This window comes from Asparagus officinalis, chromosome 9 (assembly GCF_001876935.1).
Source record: "Asparagus officinalis chromosome 9, Aspof.V1, whole genome shotgun sequence".
NCBI classification, from domain to species: Eukaryota; Viridiplantae; Streptophyta; class Magnoliopsida; order Asparagales; family Asparagaceae; genus Asparagus; species Asparagus officinalis.
Window position 1 is genome coordinate 1,181,019 of NC_033802.1, and position 8,622 is coordinate 1,189,640.

General features: G+C 38.6%; 1 pseudogene; it reads right to left on the bottom strand.

Moving 5' to 3' along the window:
• On the bottom strand, positions 1,199-7,480 carry LOC109824116 (annotated as a pseudogene).

Sequence of the window (8,622 nt, forward strand, 5' to 3'; positions counted from 1 at the left end):
AAATTTATTTTGAATCAAATAAAGGTCATGGAATCCATAAACTCAAAAAACCCAACTTTTTCATCCTAGAATTTGTAATCCATCCTATATCCCAAAAAAAATTGAGACAAACACCCCCCTAAGGTGGTAAATAGATGCAAGGGTAAACTAATTAACGTACGGTGGGATCTTTAAGCTCTTCCTTTTCTTCTTTGGGATGCTATGTTCAGTCATCTCCTTCTTCCTCTGTAGATTAAAAAAATTAAATAAAATAAATAAAATAAAATAAAAAGGGGCCTCTAATATTGCTGAGATGAAGCATCAATGTCGATCCGTATTAGAAACCGCTGAGGGAGCTCATTATGATTATTCATTATTTACAGAGAAATATAGCAGGAGGGTACTTAGAAAGTGTACGTGGCAATATTAATTCAGACAATATTCATGGTTGATTAATTTTATTAGGCTATTAACAAATGGAGTAGGAATATAGCACAATTTTCTACGTCCTGTTAGGTTGTCGAAAGTGAAAGTCCGAGCGAACCACTCCTGGACCGGTTACGCAGAGATCAGGAGGGTACGAGTTGAGCGTTGTTAGAATTAATAATGACAATTAGCTAACTCGATGGGGAGTAGACAAAGGACCCGTCGTTTTCAATTTTATGGAAATTATATGCCAAGGAATATGGGCCCGAGGGGGGGGGATTCACATACTGTTAATATTCAAATGATTTTTTTTTTTTTTTTGGTTCTACGAGGGAACTTCCCCGAGATCCTTCGGTGGCATCCCTCAATACACGACCTCGAGTATTCTAGAAAATTAAATTCCTGTATGTACTCTCCAATCCAGGACGGTCGGAACCCGAGAGCGTGGACGAACCGTAAGAGGAGCCGCGAAATATACAACCATAAGTATTCTAGAACTTCCCTGAGATCCTTCGGTGGCACCCCTCATTAATACACGACCTCGAGTATTCTAAAAAATTAGATTCCTGTATGTGCTCTCAAATCCAGGACGGTCGGAACCTCCGGATGCTAGCTAGTCGTTTCTAGATAATCAAACAAGTCTATGATTGCGTCTGGACTTTTTTGTTAGTGCTGAAGTCAATAACAGACCTACTACTTGCCTCTTTCCACGTATGATTCCGTTGTTAAGTTTGATCTGACTCACTGGCGCCGTTATCAAAATAGTCTAGTCTCGTATTAATTTGTCCAAGAATGAAGTGAAACTAAATTTATTTAATTTAAGGGAGAAATACAAACAAACTAATACACCGTGATCGATCCGCTTCAATCCTGGACCCATAATTTATGTGCCTTCTATCCATCTGTAATTAATTAACCCAACTCCCTAATCTCCTCCTTAAAACCTTTCTAATTGAATTAATTAACCGCCTTCAATTCATCTGGAGAGCATCAACATGACGAAAGTCAAGAACATGAGGGCCCCGAACGCGGTGCAGCACAAGTCCAGCACCCCCTCCCTCCTCACCCTCCTCTCCCTCCTCTCCCTCCTCCTCCTCAGGAAGCTCCCTGTAGTTCTCCCGCGCCGCGCTCTTCCCGCTTTGCCCCTCCTCCCCCCTCATCGCCGCCTTCAGGACCGCCAGGCTCTCCCTCCCGCTCACCGACCTCCCGTCAAGGTCCTCCACCGTCAGCACCACCTCCCTCACGCGCCCCCTCGCTCCCCCTCCCCGCACGTGCACCACGGCGCTGGCGGCGCACCGCCGACGACCACGGCGAACCGACGAGAGCGTCTCACCGGCTGTACCAGTGCCGGTCGCACGGATACCGGCCGCGCTGTCGACAGGTTCACCGCTCGGCCCGTCGCCGGGTCGACGACGGTCAGCTGAGGGTGATCTCGCGCGGTCTATCGCGGCTGCCGGCCCGCGTCGGCGGGTCGGGGTGGTCCTTGCGGCTCGAGCCCGTCGACGCGGAACGGCGAGGCAAGGAACCAGGAGGAGGAGGTGCCGGTCTCGACGACGCGCGGGGAGAGGACGGGGACGCCCCCGTTGGTGGATGTCACGGCCGAGATTATCTCGGCGCGGGGAGGCCGCGCGTCGCGGGGCCGAGCGTTCCTTGTCGCCGCGGAGGCTGCTGCGGAGGCGGGGGACGCGAGGGGAGGAGCGGCGACGGGGAAGGGGAGGCCTGGAGAAGAAGCGGCGGGGGGCGGAGAGGGAGGGGGAGGAGGCGGGGGTGCTGGGCGAGAGGCCAGGCGGAGAGGCAGAGCGGCGCAGAGGGCGGGTCGGAGGAGAGGGGAGCGGAGGAGGGAGGGGAGGAGCAGCTGCGGCGGCGAGGGTGCGGGGCCGTCAACGTGGCGGAGGATACTGCCCTACGACGTCGGAGTGGAGGTCGTGCAAGCTGGTCATCGGATCGGAGGGAGGGAATTAGCGGGGGGTATTTGTGGTGGTGGTTCTCCAAAATTTTTTTTGCGGGAGGGGGGTATATATAATAGAGCAGGAATGCTTTGTGAGCGTGGAGGGAAATTGCATGGCACGTTTTTTTCGCGGGTGGGGCACGCACTCTCTTGGCGCCGGAGGAGGGCGGGCGCGTATTGCCTCGGCGAAATCTCAGGACTCTAAAACAAATATGGCTAAGTATACACAGATACAGTGAAGCGATTTTTTTTGTTTGAGTGCAAATTAGAAATGAGTACAATCCGCGTAGGTGCAGTAAGTATTAGATTTAGAATGTATCAAAATCACTCACTAAACAATCAACTATTAGAATTAAAATAACGGTAGTTTAAATTTTTTTTAAAAATATTATGGATTATATAGAAAATTTTATCTTTGTTGGTCTGCGTGACGTTATGCGATAAGGATACGGTGGGACTCCGAGTCCATATTCCTGTGGAAGAGTAGAATAGATTAGTTGACTTTTGGGTTGGGCAGCTTTTGGGCTTTTTATTTTATTTATTTATTTATTTATTTCGTTTAGGCTAACGTATCCTTTGGGATTGGTTAAAGGAGCAGTTGAAAATTTGTGTGGACTTTGGATTTGCAACTAGTGGTTTTTAGGAGTGAGTTAAGTTTTAATAAAGTTTAGGGTGTAGTAGAAATATTGTAGTATGGAGTTGATTAGCGCGTGATGGGATGAAGCATGTATCTTGCGTATGGGCAGGCCGACTCTCAATTTATTATTATTATTATTATTATTCAAGTAAAACTCATATGTTATTATTATTATTATTATTCAAGTAAAACTCATATGTTCTTAGCCCCTAGTCTCAGTTATGACAGTCTGGACTCTGGAGTCAACACGTCTATTATTGTGGTCTAAAACTTCTAGGAATTTGAGAATTTGCAATTTGATCATCATTGTATCCGTAACTAATTCACAAGTTGAAAAAAATACTAAATATTTGATGTATTAATATGAGTCATACTATCTACTTCATAAATTGTGATTGAATTTTGGGAAGTTCTTAGTGGTCTTGGAAAGTTTTTAGTTGTGTATTGCGGTAAGTATATTTTGATCGACTTGATTATCTTTCATCGAAAATGGAATGTTAAGCTCTTATTATAAAAGCAAAAGCCATTAAAAGCCAACATGATTTATAAGCTATTAAATATAAGCCCGCACAATTTTGTGAGAGAAATTGGGTATTGAAAGATCTCAGATTTAGAACCGTATTACATTTTTGATCAAAAAGTGTCTGTTATGTGCGATCACTATGTTACTATGATGAAGTTTTAAGTCTAGGTTCAACTAATTAGACTATGATTTCCCTTTTAAATAAAACATATGATTCTTTATGCTTTACTTTTTTTTTAAAGGATAGCATTCCTTAGTTTACATTATTATATAATCAAGTGGTTGCGGGGCTAATTCAAGATAAGTGTCCATGACCTAATCTCTAAGGCTTGATAGAGATCCAATTAATATTGTACATATTGTTGCTTATTCTATCTTCTTACATCTGCATTATTTTAATTACTGACTAAGACTCAGTGCCCTAATCAATAACAGTTTAGAAATTACGTTATGGAGGAGGGTCTTAATCTATACTAAAACTAGTCATCAAGGAAAACCACAACACGTCAGGGTCTCAAATACACGTAGACCCATCTCCATTTAATTTTATGCAAATCAATTGGCTCTTTTATTGCGTAATTCAACAATCTCTCTTAGTCATGAAATCTATTAAATGGAAGGAAAACAATTTAATACACTGGAGAAAATGGAGTAGTTGAAAGGGTTACATCTATTTTAGGTCCCTGTATTTTTATCATTTAAGCTTTCCTTTTGTTTCAGTGAATATATTTATAGAGAATTGACTAAGATCACATTGGAAGCTTTTTGATTTGACTAATAAAGAAACATCGACAGTCCGTTCAATATTAGTTGTTTACTCTATATTTAGGGGGTGTTTGGTTCAATTTCTAGAAATTATAGGAAATGTTTTCCACTTAAAATATGATTTCCTTGTATTTCTTAAAAAAATTATAGGAAAAGTTTTGAGAAATCAAAAAATACCAATTTTCTTGTTTTTTTGTACTTTGTTTGTTTGGTTCAAAACAAGAAAATGGCTCATAACTTTATAGAAAATAACAAGATTTGGTAAGTTTTTAATTAAATATGGTATGTGTCAGATTTCTGGTGATTTCCTCTCATTTTGAGAGGAAATTATTTTTTGTAAAATTTGGTAGGTTTTGATATTTTGTAGAAAACATTTCTGTAAATTTTTTGTTGAACCAAACACAATTTACAGAAATCTCTGGAAAACTTTTAATTACAAATTTACCATTGTCAGATGTTTTGAGAAAAGTTTTCTCAAAAAGTGTGCAACCAAACAGCCCCTAAGTGTTTTTATATGAAATCGACAATATTAATATTAGGGTTAGTATGGTAACTCCTCAATCAGGTTTGTGGCGTAAATCAATTTAGTTCTGGGTCAAGCAAAGGGTAGTGGATCGAAACAAGACGAGTCCAAGGCAAAAAAATTAGACTAACACCACCCGTTTAAGTATTGTCTTTCTTTTTCAAACTAGGACCATGACTTAAGCTAGTTTTGCTTAACTAAATCAGTTCAAGAGGATGTTGCTAAATGCCTCTCTTAGATTCAAAATATTATCACTAGACTATATTTTTGGTGTTGAATCAAAATCAAGAGCAAAATAAAAGGAAAAGACGGAAATAGCGGATTTTTTAAAATATTAAATGAAAGATCAAATTTATTTGATGAACCTAATAGCTAGCAACGTCAAACATTCTAGATATCAGATTTTTCCTAAGGTCCTTTTCTGTTGACGAGATTTAATTTGGCTCCATCATGTGGATTAACAAATTGCAAGCAAAGCAAACCATTTATGTAAGTTGCTTTGAGAGAGCTAGCTATAGAGTTTTAGCCCACAAGTGCTAATTTTCTTTAAAGCAAACTTGTGTTTTTTTTTTTTTTTCAATGAAGCCACCGAAAATAAAACCTAAGACCATTGGGGCTATGTTAAAATCTCCTAACAATCTGGATTAACTTGGTGCTCAGGCAAACTTGTGTTTTATATGCTAATGATTGTGATCCGCCCAAACGTATTAGATAAGGATGGATACTTGTAAAAATTATCACTTTTAGGTATTAAAACATGTCTTGCCATACCAAAAAATAGATAAATAATAAAACTCCAAAGGAATAAATGCCAACTACTATTAAGACATTGGCTAAAAAAGGTGCATGAATATTAGTATGCCTTAAGTCTATCTCAAATCGACTTATATCTGTCTTATATGTAGATGTTGATGTCAGTTATCAAACATGAGATTATTTAGGAGTTTATGGAGTGATTAGGGTCCTCTATCTCCTTCTACTAAGAGGATATGAGGTTTATTGTTCTTCCCCGCATATGAAGGAACTCGTAAGAGGACGAAGTTGGGTTATATGGTTGTTCCTCCGACGATCAAATCAGTAAGCGATATTGAGTAGGAAAATATAGAATCGGTTCTTAGTTACGTAAAAAAATGCCAGAGGGCGTTAGCTCATGCAGTGCTGCTCCTTTTAATAATGGGTTTAAGGGGCAAAAAGGTAACTTGGGTCGAGTCCAGCTAGGTAGCTGAGCCAGCAGACATGTGCCGCGTGCCGATTGCTGAAGGAGGTGAGTCATCTGGTCATTTATTATGGGAATGACAGCAGATGCTTGGTGCTGACTAGGTCCGATGAGTCATAAAGACTATGAGGGTTAGAGTAGTGATGATGTTGTCAGGTTCAGGGGCAAGAATTATCGCCTTTTGACTCGGGTACGCGAGATGTAGGCTAAACAGTGGGCCGTGTCGGGTCGCTTATGGAATCAATTGAGGGGTTGGCCGAGTAGTACCGCCTTTAATTTGACTCGGCTACGCAAGTTGTCAGCCAATCAAGCCAGCTGTGCTGAGATGGATGTTACATTGGTCTTGAATTAGTCGGGTTAAGTATAGTGTAAGATACATATCGACTTCTTTGTAGATATTAATATTTAGTACGGTTTATAATAGTAGATTATCATTAGACGAATTCGATTCTTAGAGGTTGGAGTTGTAAAAACATTCCACACAAGAAAGTAGGAATGAGAAATCATATCGCGGAAAAAGAGAAAGTTTACATCATATCGTGCCCCAGCATCTAATTGACGGGTGCAATTGATTGATGTGCAGTTTGCATTGATTCAATAATTTGATTATGCTAATATTTTAATTGCTTAGTTTGATTTTCATTCCTTTTGCTCGTTAAAACTAAAATTTATAGTGATTTATTATTTTGTAGCCTACAGCTTCGGTGCTCCATAAAGATTTGTTGGAGCACCGGTAGCATATTTGTAAATAAATTCCTTAAAAATAGCACTCACGTGAAAAGTATATGATTTGCCGACGCATAGCTTTTGCCGACGCTGCATGCGTCGCCAAAAGTACACTTTTGCCGACGTAAAATATTATGCGTCGCTAAAAATACACTTTTCCCGACGCATGACGCGTCGCCAAAAGTATACTTTTGGCGACGCAGTGTATTTGCGTCGCCAAATACTTTCCTTGACGCACTTTTGGCGACGCGTTAGCGACGCTGCATTTTGCGTCAGGAAAGATTTTTCCCGACGTTTTTTAAACTTTTGCCGACGTTTTTGTTTCATCGGTAATGTTGTATTTTGTTGTAGTGCACATCTCTAGATAGATAGATTTGACGGTTATGAGGTGTTCCACACCCAAAATTGTAATTAACCATAATTTCAATTAGATAAAAAGGTTAGTTTAGGAAATAAAATTTAGGAGATAAAAAGAATTTATGATTAATTAGAATTCCCCAACTAACTAATATTTCATGTTATAATTTTTACCGTGTTATCATGTAACGCTTCGCATTTTTCATAAGAAAAAAAGATTCGCACTTTCCAAATGATCATTGAACAAATTATGGCAGAACTCAATTTTTTATTGTTTTCTATTTAATAAACAATTTTCTCTATTTGGGGATGTGTGTTGATAGTTTTTCACGAACTATCCCAATTACCGCATCCTTTTTGTTGCATTGTGTTCTCCTCATGGGTCTCATTCGATGAGTTTTATTGGGTTTCCCTCAATGGGTTTCATGGGTTATGAGAGTGTTTGGAATCTTTTCTAAGAAGAAAATAAAAAGGAAAGTGCTTGTAATAATCATCATTGAAGAAGGATTTTCGATCGGAACATGATATAAAATTTTCTCACTTTTAAAAATTATTTATTAAAAAGAAATTTAAAATATTTACTGAAGCAAACTTTTTCTAGTTGGGTTCATGGTAAAGAGCAAGATTAATTTATTAAAAAATCAAACTCCAAATACGGGAGGGGAAGAAAACGATGAAGAAGAGGAACAACAGAAAAATAAAAACTTAAATGGGAAATGTCAAAATCGCCCTTTCTATTTTCATCCATTTATTGATTTTTTAGCATTTAAAAAAAGCCTATTATCGGTGTACCGAAGCATTCCTCTATTTTGTATTAGAGTAAAATGAGTTTTCCCTCTCGAACTTTTTCTTTAAAAAAAAAAAGTTTATTAGATAAGTCGTTAAATGAAAGGAGACGATTACTAACTTTAAACTTAATAGTTAGAATTGAAAAGTGCTTAATTTGTTCGGATAGTTTCCTTTTCGAACTACGTGAGATCATCATTTCAAGATTTCATCATATTTTTACCAATGATTTGAGATATGAAGTCAAACTATTTTTGAGGAAATGAAGTCAAACTATTTAGCAAACTATTTTAACAAGCATTCATTAGTTTATCTTTTGTGGATTGTTACTTTTCTTTTGTTTTTAATCATAAATAAATTCACTAGAAATTATAAGTACATTTAACTCCAGCTGTTCCCTTGGCATCGGATCATAAGGACAAAGACCAGACAGAAATTTATTGTGGTCATACGTATGTACTTTCGAGAATACTGATTATATATCATTCAGTATATATTAATTTTGTCTAATAAGACTGAGATCCATAACATCAGTAAAAATGTACATATAAGTAGCTGGTGTACTACTAGCTCACTATTCATAATATTAATTAGTTAGTGTTTTTCCTAAGTAACCTGGACAAGATGCCCAAGAACCGGAGAAAAAGATAGATAAAGAGCGAAGAAAGAAAAAGGAGAAAGAAAGAGAAGTACAACTAGGGTTTACAATTACTCACAAACTAAACCCTCAAACAAA